The sequence below is a fragment of the Tachypleus tridentatus genome, chromosome 12 (assembly GCF_004210375.1).
Source record: "Tachypleus tridentatus isolate NWPU-2018 chromosome 12, ASM421037v1, whole genome shotgun sequence".
Lineage (NCBI taxonomy): Eukaryota > Metazoa > Arthropoda > Merostomata > Xiphosura > Limulidae > Tachypleus > Tachypleus tridentatus.
The window spans coordinates 71,054,131-71,067,874 of NC_134836.1; positions in this window are offsets into that span (position 1 = coordinate 71,054,131).

Here is a 13,744-nt window from a genome sequence, read left to right on the forward strand (position 1 = left end):
GAAATCCACGTATTCACTAAGTAACACATCGTCATATATACTATAATCATACCAAATCCAGGTATTCACTAAGAAACACATCGTCATATATACTATAATCATACCATATCCAGGTATTCACTAAGAAACACATCGTCATATATACTATAATCATACCATATCCACGTATTCACTAAGAAACACATCGTCATATATACTATAATCATACCAAATCCAGGTATTCACTAAGAAACACATCGTCATATATACTATAATCATACCAAATCCAGGTATTCACTGAGAAACACATTCACGTAAATACTGTAATCATACCAAACCCACGTATTCACTAAGAAACACATCGTCATATATACTATAATCATACCAAATCCAGGTATTCACTAAGAAACACATCGTCATATATACTATAATCATACCATATCCACGTATTCACTAAGAAACACATCGTCATATATACTATAATCATACCAAATCCAGGTATTCACTAAGAAACACATCGTCATATATACTATAATCATACCAAATCCACGTATTCATCATACCAAAAGAAACACATCGTCATATATACTATAATCATACCAAATCCAGGTATTCACTAAGAAACACATCGTCATATATACTATAATCATACCAAATCCAGGTATTCACTAAGAAACACATCGTCATATATACTATAATCATACCAAATCCAGGTATTCACTAAGAAACACATCGTCATATATACTATAATCATACCAAATCCAGGTATTCACTAAGAAACACATCGTCATATATACTATAATCATACCAAATCCAGGTATTCACTAAGAAACACATCGTCATATATACTATAATCATACCAATCCAGGTATTCACTAAGAAACACATCGTCATATATACTATAATCATACCAAATCCAGGTATTCACTAAGAAACACATCGTCATATATACTATAATCATACCAAATCCAGGTATTCACTAAGAAACACATCGTCATATATACTATAATCATACCATATCCACGTATTCACTAAGAAACACATCGTCATATATACTATAATCATACCAAATCCAGGTATTCACTAAGAAACACATCGTCATATATACTATAATCATACCAAATCCAGGTATTCACTAAGAAACACATCGTCATATATACTATAATCATACCATATCCAGGTATTCACTAAGAAACACATCGTCATATATACTATAATCATACCAAATCCAGGTATTCACTAAGAAACACATCGTCATATATACTATAATCATACCAAATCCACGTATTCACTAAGAAACACATCGTCATATATACTATAATCATACCATATCCACGTATTCACTAAGAAACACATCGTCATATATACTATAATCATACCAAATCCAGGTATTCACTAAGAAACACATCGTCATATATACTATAATCATACCATATCCAGGTATTCACTAAGAAACACATCGTCATATATACTATAATCATACCATATCCACGTATTCACTAAGAAACACATCGTCATATATACTATAATCATACCAAATCCAGGTATTCACTAAGAAACACATCGTCATATATACTATAATCATACCATATCCAGGTATTCACTAAGAAACACATCGTCATATATACTATAATCATACCAAATCCAGGTATTCACTAAGAAACACATCGTCATATATACTATAATCATACCAAATCCACGTATTCACTAAGAAACACATCGTCATATATACTATAATCATACCATATCCACGTATTCACTAAGAAACACATCGTCATATATACTATAATCATACCAAATCCAGGTATTCACTAAGAAACACATCGTCATATATACTATAATCATACCAAATCCACGTATTCACTAAGAAACACATCGTCATATATACTATAATCATACCAAATCCACGTATTCACTAAGAAACACATCGTCATATATACTATAATCATACCAAATCCAGGTATTCACTAAGAAACACATCGTCATATATACTATAATCATACCATATCCACGTATTCACTAAGAAACACATCGTCATATATACTATAATCATACGAAATCCACGTATTCACTAAGTAACACATGGTCATATATACTATAATCATACCAAATCCAGGTATTCACTAAGAAACACATCGTCATATATACTATAATCATACCATATCCAGGTATTCACTAAGAAACACATCGTCATATATACTATAATCATACCATATCCACGTATTCACTAAGAAACACATCGTCATATATACTATAATCATACCAAATCCACGTATTCACTAAGAAACACATCGTCATATATACTATAATCATACCATATCCACGTATTCACTAAGAAACACATCGTCATATATACTATAATCATACCAAATCCAGGTATTCACTAAGAAACACATCGTCATATATACTATAATCATACCAAATCCACGTATTCACTAAGAAACACATTGTCATGTATACTATAATCATACCAAACCCACGTATTCACTAAGAAACACATCGTCATATATACTATAATCATACCAAATCCAGGTATTCACTAAGAAACACATCGTCATATATACTATAATCATACCATATCCACGTATTCATTAAGAAACACATCGTCATATATACTATAATCATACCAAATCCAGGTATTCACTAAGAAACACATCGTCATATATACTATAATCATACCAAATCCAGGTATTCACTAAGAAACACATTGTCATATATACTATAATCATACCAAATCCAGGTATTCACTAAGAAACACATCGTCATATATACTATAATCATACCAAATCCAGGTATTCACTAAGAAACACATCGTCATATATACTATAATCATACCATATCCACGTATTCACTAAGAAACACATCGTCATATATACTATAATCATACCAAATCCAGGTATTCACTAAGAAACACATCGTCATATATACTATAATCATACCATATCCACGTATTCACTAAGAAACACATCGTCATATATACTATAATCATACCAAATCCAGGTATTCACTAAGAAACACATCGTCATATATACTATAATCATACCATATCCACGTATTCACTAAGAAACACATCGTCATATATACTATAATCATACCAAATCCAGGTATTCACTAAGAAACACATCGTCATATATACTATAATCATACCAAATCCAGGTATTCACTAAGAAACACATCGTCATATATACTATAATCATACCAAATCCAGGTATTCACTAAGAAACACATCGTCATATATACTATAATCATACCAAATCCAGGTATTCACTAAGAAACACATCGTCATATATACTATAATCATACCATATCCACGTATTCACTAAGAAACACATCGTCATATATACTATAATCATACCATATCCAGGTATTCACTAAGAAACACATCGTCATATATACTATAATCATACCATATCCAGGTATTCACTAAGAAACACATCGTCATATATACTATAATCATACCATATCCACGTATTCACTAAGAAACACATCGTCATATATACTATAATCATACCATATCCAGGTATTCACTAAGAAACACATCGTCATATATACTATAATCATACGAAATCCAGGTATTCACTAAGAAACACATCGTCATATATACTATAATCATACCAAATCCAGGTATTCACTAAGAAACACATCGTCATATATACTATAATCATACCATATCCACGTATTCACTAAGAAACACATCGTCATATATACTATAATCATACCATATCCACGTATTCACTAAGAAACACATCGTCATATATACTATAATCATACCATATCCACGTATTCACTAAGAAACACATCGTCATATATACTATAATCATACCATATCCACGTATTCACTAAGAAACACATCGTCATATATACTATAATCATACCACATCCAGGTATTCACTAAGAAACACATCGTCATATATACTATAATCATACCATATCCAGGTATTCACTAAGAAACACATCGTCATATATACTATAATCATACCAAATCCAGGTATTCATAAAGAACCACATCGTCATATATACTATAATCATACCAAATCCAGGTATTCACTAAGAAACACATCGTCATATATGCTATAATCATACCAAATCCAGGTATTCACTAAGAAACACATCGTCATACATACTATAATCATACCATATCCACGTATTCACTAAGAAACACATCGTCATATATACTATAATCATACCAAATCCAGGTATTCACTAAGAAACACATCATCATATATACTATAATCATACCATATCCAGGTATTCACTAAGAAACACATCGTCATATATACTATAATCATAACAAATCCAGGTATTCACTAAGAAACACATCGTCATATATACCATAATCATACCAAATCCAAATATTCACTAAGAAACACATTGTCATATATATTATAATCATACCATATCCACGTATTCATTAAGAAACACATCGTCATATATACTATAATCATACCAAATCCAGGTATTCACTAAGAAACACATCGTCATATATCCTATAATCATACCATATCGACGTATTCACTAAGAAACACATCGTCATATATACTATAATCATACCAAATCCAGGTATTCACTAAGAAACACATCGTCATATATACTATAATCATACCATATCCAGGTATTCACTAAGAAACACATCGTCATATATACTATAATCATACCATATCCACGTATTCACTAAGAAACACATCGTGATATATACTATAATCATACCAAATCCACGTATTCACTAAGAAACACATTGTCATATATACTATAATCATACCATATCCACGTATTCATTAAGAAACACATCGTCATATATACTATAATCATACCAAATCCAGGTATTCACTAAGAAACACATCGTGATATATACTATAATCATACCAAATCCAGGTATTCACTAAGAAACACATCGTCATATATACTATAATCATACCATATCCACGTATTCACTAAGAAACACATCGTCATATATACTATAATCATACCAAATCCACGTATTCACTAAGAAACACATTGTCATATATACTATAATCATACCATATCCACGTATTCATTAAGAAACACATCGTCATATATACTATAATCATACCAAATCCACGTATTCACTAAGAAACACATCGTCATATATACTATAATCATACCAACTCCAGGTATTCACTAAGAAACACATCGTCATATATACTATAATCATACCATATCCACGTATTCACTAAGAAACACATCGTCATATATACTATAATCATACCAAATTCAGGTATTCACTAAGAAACACATCGTCATATATACTATAATCATACCAAATCCACGTATTCACTAAGAAACACATCGACATGTATAGTGTAATCATACCAAATCCAGGTATTCACTAAGAAACACATCGACATGTATAGTGTAATCATACCAAATCAATTATTAAAATCAATATTTGTTTTTGTTTCGCTTGAGGCTATTCGAGGGCTATCTGCGCTTGTCGCCCCTAATTTAGTAGTGAAAGAGTGGATGAAAGACAGCTAATCATCACCACCTACCGCTAATTTCTTGCGTTACTCTTTTAGCAACAAATAGCGTGATTGACCGTTACGTTAAAACGCACCCACTGCTAAAATAGCGAGCATGTTTGGTGCGACGAAGATTTTTACTCGCGACCCTTGGATTACGATTCAAGTGGTTTAACCACATGGCCATGCCGGGTGAAAGTCATGAGAAGTACTTGTAGTTACTAAGGGTACTCTGAAACAAGTAACGTTGAGATGCTTGTTTCATATGGAGGATTACTACACAAAAATATATTATTCCTTGTAGGATTTTTCTTTTCTAATTAAAATACTTTTTTATTGGTGTTTTAAACAGAAAGTTCTAACGTTCATGATTTTGGCTTAAAAGATTACACGTTTGCCAGTGGCGTAGCTAGTGGGGGTGCAAGGGTGTACATCTGTACATAACAACGTTGATTATTCGCTATGAAGTGTCTGCATTTTGACGGCTTCATTTCAGTGTTATGGTATAACCTGACCAAATCACAATCAAATTGTGGCAACACATGACATTGCAACTCCCATTTCTGAGAAACTGGACATTACGTGGTTAAGAGGGGAAAACATTTCATTCTGAAACTCATTCCAAATTATGTAACGTCAATTTGGTGCCTCACCCCCGACGTGGTCTGGTAAAGCCATTTTAACTCCCATTTCAATTATCTGTTATAGCCGTTCGGTTACTCCCGAAGGACAGGGCGGTTAGGCCATGGTAGCATTACGAAAACTGGATCAAGTGATAGACAATTTACCGACTTTCTTCGGTGAAGTATTCGTGTAATGTGCGTTCTGATTACTGATTTACAACATATAATGTTACATTTCACAACGTTTGAACAATGTTACATAACAACGTTGATTATTCGCTATGAAGTGACTGCATTTTGACGATTTCATAACGTTTAGACAACTTAACAGAAAAATGTGACAAATTACGACGTTGTGGCAATGCCACATAGCAACGTCCATTATTCGTCAGGAAATAACGTTGGAATCTGACGTTTTCGCAGCACTCAGACAGCGTTATGGTATAACGTAACCAAATCACAACCAAGTTGTGGCAACACATGACGTTGCAACTCCCATATATGGACACTGGACATTACTTGATAAAGAGGGAAAACATTTCATTCTGAAATTAATTCCTAATTATGTAACATCAATTTAGCGCCCCCACCCCGATACTGCGCCCGGGGACAGATGTACACCCTCCCTACCCCGAGCAACGCCACTGGCGAACGAGTAATTTTTAAGCCAAAGAATTTCAAGAAACGTTAATGATTTATAATATATATACGTAAATGAAAACGAAAAGACATCTGTAATTAGCATTGGAATCAATTAAATCATTTGGGATTTATATATTTGCTCATTTATAATTTGTGGAACATTTGGAATTGGAATATTCTAACTTAACGGCACCTTAAACACACGTGGAATACCGCGTCCAACTAATTTTGTGTATGCTTTAGTAACTGATATTCTCAGCCTTGAGTCCATCAACCATATAAACTATTAGCCACCATTCCCAAAATGTCCTTACCCAGAGTTGTCATAAAGGATGTTTTAACCCCGTTAAAAGTGATATGTGAAAAACGTATTTTAGATCTAACATATTATTTAATCCCAGAATCCATCAGTTGGACTTGACAGAAACAAAAGAATTCTTTTGTGAATTTACAATGTGAAATATTCAAGAAACGGAATATCCTCTCCAATTGTATTTATCACATGATAAAAGAAATTTCCGTCTTCAACAAATATCAGATCTAACTTATTGTCTTCATGCCCAACCAAAACTATTATCATCAGTTTTAAAGGATTCTGGCACACCTTAGAATATGTCTGGTACTAGTTTCTCTTTGTTTTAGAATTTCGTGCAAAGCTACACGAGGGCTATCACCGCTATCGGTCCCTAATTTAGCAGTGTAAAAATAGAGGGAAGGCAGCTAGTCATCACCACCCACCGCCAACTCTTGGATTACTGGGATTGACTGTAACATTATAACGCCCCACGACTGAAAGGGCGAACATGTTTTGTGCGACGGGGATTCGAACTCGCGAATTACGAGTCGAGCGCCTTAACCCACCTAACCATGCCGGGCCTACTAGCTTCTAATGTTCATGTTTTGTGATATATATTATATAGAGTATTGCATTATCTTCCTTAATACAGTGGTAAGTCTATGGATTTACAACTCTAAAATCAGGGGCTCTAATCCCCTCGGTGTAATCAGCATATAATCCAAAGCGGCTTTCTTATAAGAAAACACACACGTATACAGTATTGTGTAGAGGTGATAAGTTTATTTGTTTAGAATTAATCAAAAAGTCACAAAATAGGATATCTGGGTTATCTCCACCCAGAGTATTGAAACATGGTTAATCATTTATATATTATAATTTAGAAGTGTCATCTTCAAATTATAATACACACAACAATATTCAATAAAAGTTATAAGTTTAGGTATAAAAGTATTTTACTTTGTATCGGTTTAAAGTGGTTTTATTCTTGTATTAGAAGGAATTATTAGGTTTATTGTCTGATGATGTTGGACTTTATAGTATTTTGTTGTTGATTTTATCTTGGATCTAGGGTTATTCACAGGGTGATTATCATGTTATTGACTGAGGTTCTCTATTTAATCGTCACCTCAAATCTCCTTCCTAGTCGCTCTGTAATCTAAAAACGTTGAAATGTATATGAATTTCGTAAAAAAAAGTTTTATATCACCCATTTCAGAATGTCTCCTAAATTTATTAGCTTCAAGTGCGTTCCTCAACAACATAAATGCACGAAATAGACTGCTTGCAAGAGTGTTAAAAATACTCACAATTTTAATCCATGTGAGCAGTGTCATTTTTATATAAAAGTGAGGCTTTATTTCCAAATAATCTAAAGTGAACGATTTATTACTTTCAAAAGAACATAAAAACAGATTATCTCAATTTTCACGAGAGGACTTGTCCATGCGGAAATGTGGTATGAGCATTGGTAAACGTATCTACCCTAATTCCTATAAATATTACCATAAATGCTACACATTTTAAAGACAAATCATAGGAACATTTGTACGTCCATATAGTGGTCAAATTAATCACGACTCCAGTCTCATGAGTGACATTGCCAAATCGAACATGCTACGTGAGTCGATGCAATCTTTAAATATGTTTATATTGACACCGATAGGATACTCTTGGAATATTCACTTTATACCATGAACTAATGCTAGAGATGACCTGCAAGAGATATTTCAGGGAAATTATAAAGAAGAACTCGTGATATTATCCGTACTGTATCAGTGCCAGGCTGTTATTGAAATTCATAGTAATCATACTCTTCAGTTTATAGGTATGAATAAACCATACCAAAACAGTTTTGAATATGCAAACTGGCAACTAATGTGACAATCAATGCGATATGAAGTCGCAGTACAACATAATTTATCAGAACATCTTTATAATACAGTTTAGCATTTCGTAGATATCCTGATATAATTTTTCTTGTTTGTAAGACACCTCAAAATCATATACTGACACATTTTACCAGCGTAGTATTCCCAAAAGAGTCTGTGTTTTTATAACTGACATTAGAATAAATAGTGACACCAGTTTTACAATAAACTTTGCCAAATAAAAATTTTGAAAGGGAAGTATCAAAATAAATGAAACGTATCTCAAGGTGTAACATAATTGATAAAGAGAAAAACTGTGTATGCTTTCATAAAATTCCAAATTTCTGTGATTAGTTTAATGAGTTGATTCAGTTACTAAGTGTATAAACAAATAAAAACCTGCTGTTAAAAACCGTTTTGAAGAACGAGTTGTTTTTTTTTCGCACAAATCTCACAGTGAAAAATCTTATATTCCTATCGGTGACAGTTAATGAACTAAAAAAGATTTAACTTTCCGTTATTTTCTCCACTGTATGTTACAGGAGAAAACCTCAATTGCACTCGAGGATACCGAAGAGATGCTGACAGGTGTTGTGAGTATATATTACCCACAGTAACATTAATACTTTCCATTAAACACAAAAAAGATATAAAACTTTTAATAACATAGAGTTTTGACACAATAAATTTGTTTTTGATAATAAACTCGTTGATAGGACTATAAAAATTAACACTGAGTAAATAAATGCCAAGCTATGTACTTTTAACGGTTTTAGGTCAATGTCCTCCTGGTCACTTTGACAATGGATTCCAAACTAAATGCCTGCCGTGTCCACTAGGGACACATATGGCACATTTTGCTTCTGATGCCTGTATGCCTTGTCCTAGAGATAAAATTACTGATGAAGAAGGAGCCGATACTAAAGATCTTTGTAGAAGTAATGGAGTGAAACGGTTTACGGTTTTCTTTTATTGTTTCTTTAACATTTAAAAATGTTCCTTTTTGTTGAAACACATTGTAAAAGTAAGACACTTCTTCATTACTTCCATGGTTTATAGTGTATAGAAAAGCTTTCTCAGGAGGTGGCAACAGTTGTTGTAACGATTTAGTATGTTTTGGTAAAATAGTTAATAATTCCATATATTTATATTTACTATTACGTATTATTTCCTCTCTTCTTTGAATGATAACATCACGTAGACATCCTACGTACCTGATATCATAACTAAAGTTCTTATTGAAAAATATATAAACACATATAGACTGTTTTGAACTTAAATTTTGAATTAAGCACAAAGCTAAAAGCACAAACGTATCGAAACCCGGTTTTTGTATGTAAGACCACAGACATACCACTGTGCCATTGGGGGCTGTTTAGATCCTCTTGAAATTTTAAATATATCTTAAAGTGTCTACTTGGTGATTCTCGTACACAGTGAGGTATTAATCAGTAGTTTATTTAACATTATGTTTTATGAGAGTAATAATAATTTTACACAAATCTTTCTTTACTGGTAGGGCGCTCGACTCCAAACCTAAAGGTCAAGGGATCAAACCCCGCAACACCAAACATGCTGGCTCTTTCAGTGATAGTGTTAGAAAGTGACGGCCAATCCCTCTATTCCTTTGTAATAGAGTAGCCCAAATGTTGGCCTTGAGCAGTCATAACTAGTTGCCTACTCTCTGGTCTTACACTGCTAAATTAGGGATGGCGAGCGCATATAGTCCTCGTGTAGCTTTACTTGAAATTGAAAAACAAACAAACAAACTTTACTACCAGTGTATTATGGGTTTCTAGTAAGAAGAAAAATAGTTGTACAAGTTAGGGAGTTTAATATAACGGTCAATCCCCCCTACACGGTTTTAAGATGGGCTCAAACACTCAAACAAATAATATTGAATAACTGTGTTTCCTCTGGTGTATGATTTCAAAATTTGGAACAGCAAGCGCTAGAAGCCATCTCGTAGCTTTCCGCGAAATTGAACAACAAACAAACATATTGGTATGTCTATCATACACCTGTGTGCTTCACGTCATTACTAAGAATACCTAATAATATTTAATTAAAACGCTATGTTTACCAAAACAGCTTCCCGCTTGTTCAGCAGTACGTCTACGGATTTACAGCGCTAAAATCAGGGGTTAGAGTGAACTCGGTGGGATCAGCAGATAGCTCGATGTGGCTCTGTAGGAAGAAAATATCCACACACTCTCAAATCTTTACTTCAGGGTATACTGCATACAGTATTTTGTTTTTAAAATAACAGAAAAGTAAACACGAACTATCTGTGTTTTGCCCACCACGGGTATCAAAACCCAATTTCTAGTGATGTGAGTCCATAAGCATACCGTTGTGCCGTTGGGTGGGGGGTCACAACAAACAAGCAAACAAACAACAAACAAAATTATTAATTAAAAATACGCTTCTTCTTAAATTTGTGGTCCTTTGCATTGATTTGATTAACTATTTTCAGATATAAAAGATTACGGACTCTTGTTTATCCTGTTGTTGTTATTTTGAATTAAGCATAAAGCTACACAATGGGCTATTTGTTCTCTGCCCACCACGGGTATCGAAACTCGGTTTATAGCGTTATAAGTTCGCAGACATTCCGCTGAGCCTACAACCTCCATGAATACCTTGTATTCTGCGTTTAGTTGTGGGAATGCTTTGATGCAATCTGATGTTGAAATTACCCAAAGACATTATCCTTCCATCTGAATGACCTTTTTACAGGTTTCATCATCTCATAAGACTTTAAATACTACATGCTCTCATGACCTCGTCCCCTTAGAAATGGTACGTTTCTGAGTGCAATTCCGACAAATTTCATTTTTGTGCAAAGCATTACTTACTTATGTTTATTTTTCCCCATAATCTCAATTATGTAAACAGAAATAAGTGTTGTTTATTTCAAACTGATGTTTAAACATTTGTTTTTATATTTATTAGTAAATTTAGCAAAAAAAATACTCGAATGACATCTGCGCTAACTGTCCCTAATTTTGAATTGATAGATTAGAGGGAAGGCTGTTAGTCAGCCACGACTATTCTTTTACCAACCAAGAGTGGATTTAGTCGTAACATCATAATTTCCCCATGGGTGAATGGTCAAGGTTGTTTGATGACGGGATTCAAATCTTTGGGCCGCAGATTGCGAGTCAAGTGCCCAAACCTTCAGACTTTTCCAGACTTTGTATAAAAAAAAAGAAATAATTTTCTCCACTCAGTCCATACCTGTTAGTCCCTAACAGTGAACTGGAATATATCATGTATATCCACAAAACTATAAACAGTGACTGTCTTTACTCATGTAACGTTGATCGTTTCAATATATTTGGTCAATTATCCAACATGATGCAGAGAAATATAAGTGTTTAGTGGTTAATACACTAAGAACATCAGACCATATGTGAAGTAACAACACGCCAGCTTAATCTGTGTTTCAGTCATAGCAGTCTACCACATCTACTTATTCAGTCTTAGTCATAGCTGTCTACCACGTCAACTTATTCTGTTTCAGTTACAGCTGTTTAAAAGGTCATCTTGCTCTGTGTTTCAGTTACAGCTCTTTACTATGTCAGCTTACTCTATGTTTCAATTCTAGATGTACATAATGACGACAAAACATTCTAATACATTTGAACCTCCTCCTGATGCCATCAAAACAAACATCCAGTGGCATGTTTTAAGTATTACTTGGTAACATTAATATGCATACAATGGCATGTTCTGACCGTCGCCATACTGTAGTCACATTACACATTTATTCCACATGTCAGTTATGACTCGCCTAACTAAAGATACAAACATGTATTCTCGACCAAAAGTGATATAGTCACAGCAAGAATTTTATAATAAAATTACATTCCTTGTGTTATTTTCATTTCTTATGGCTAAAATTGTATTTTTTTTAGATGTAGTTGTGTTATTTGAGCAAATACAATAACTTTGTCTACTAGTGTCAAAGCTTTGAGGCTTCATAAGCCTATGAAAGGTGACAAAACTTCTGTTTAAGTGCAATGTTTTAATCGCATACCTCATAATTGATTTATTTTGGAATTCATCACGGAAGATGTGAACAACAAAAATTGATTTTAAATGTAATTTTCACTCTTATTTTTATCTTATTAAAGTTCTAATTTGAAAGAATGCGAAAAAAATGAACAAAGACGATTTTTAAAAGTCGTTGTGAATTAAATATTTCAGTGCACACTAAATAACACGCAGTGCTCGTAACTACCTGGCAATGGAATATTTCTCTAGTTGCTTTAGAAAAGAATTTCAGAATTAAACTGAGGCTAAATTACAAAAAAAAACTAAACCTAAACGGAAAAACAAGCCGAACAAAAGTATAAAAACAAACTAAGCCTTAAATACGAAAACAAGAGATCAGTTACTAGGTATAAAAAGATGTAAAATAAGAAAGTAACATATATTCGTATGTGCAATTTATAGAAAACTTACAATCCTTACTATTTTTACTGCTGGATTATTCAACATCATCTGAACTGCTACACCTTCATACACCGGATACAGCGACCCCATCTACCACTAAAGGAATCGATCCACTGCACGGGATGAGGTTAGTTATGTATGAGTTTTTATGTTCAGCTTTGGAAACAACGGATAACACACATTTTGCCAACAAATTAAAAATTTTATTTTTGTTTCGTTTAAAAAGTATTTAAACATTTGACTGAATACAAAGGATTTCTTGATTTTTCTGATTTTTCTAGTCTATTTGTTTTGTGTAGATGTGGATGGCTTGACAAATCAAGTCGTTCCTCAGCGTACATCTTTTCTTCTTTCCATCCCAGTGACCTCTGGTGGGTCTTCGACTATAATCTC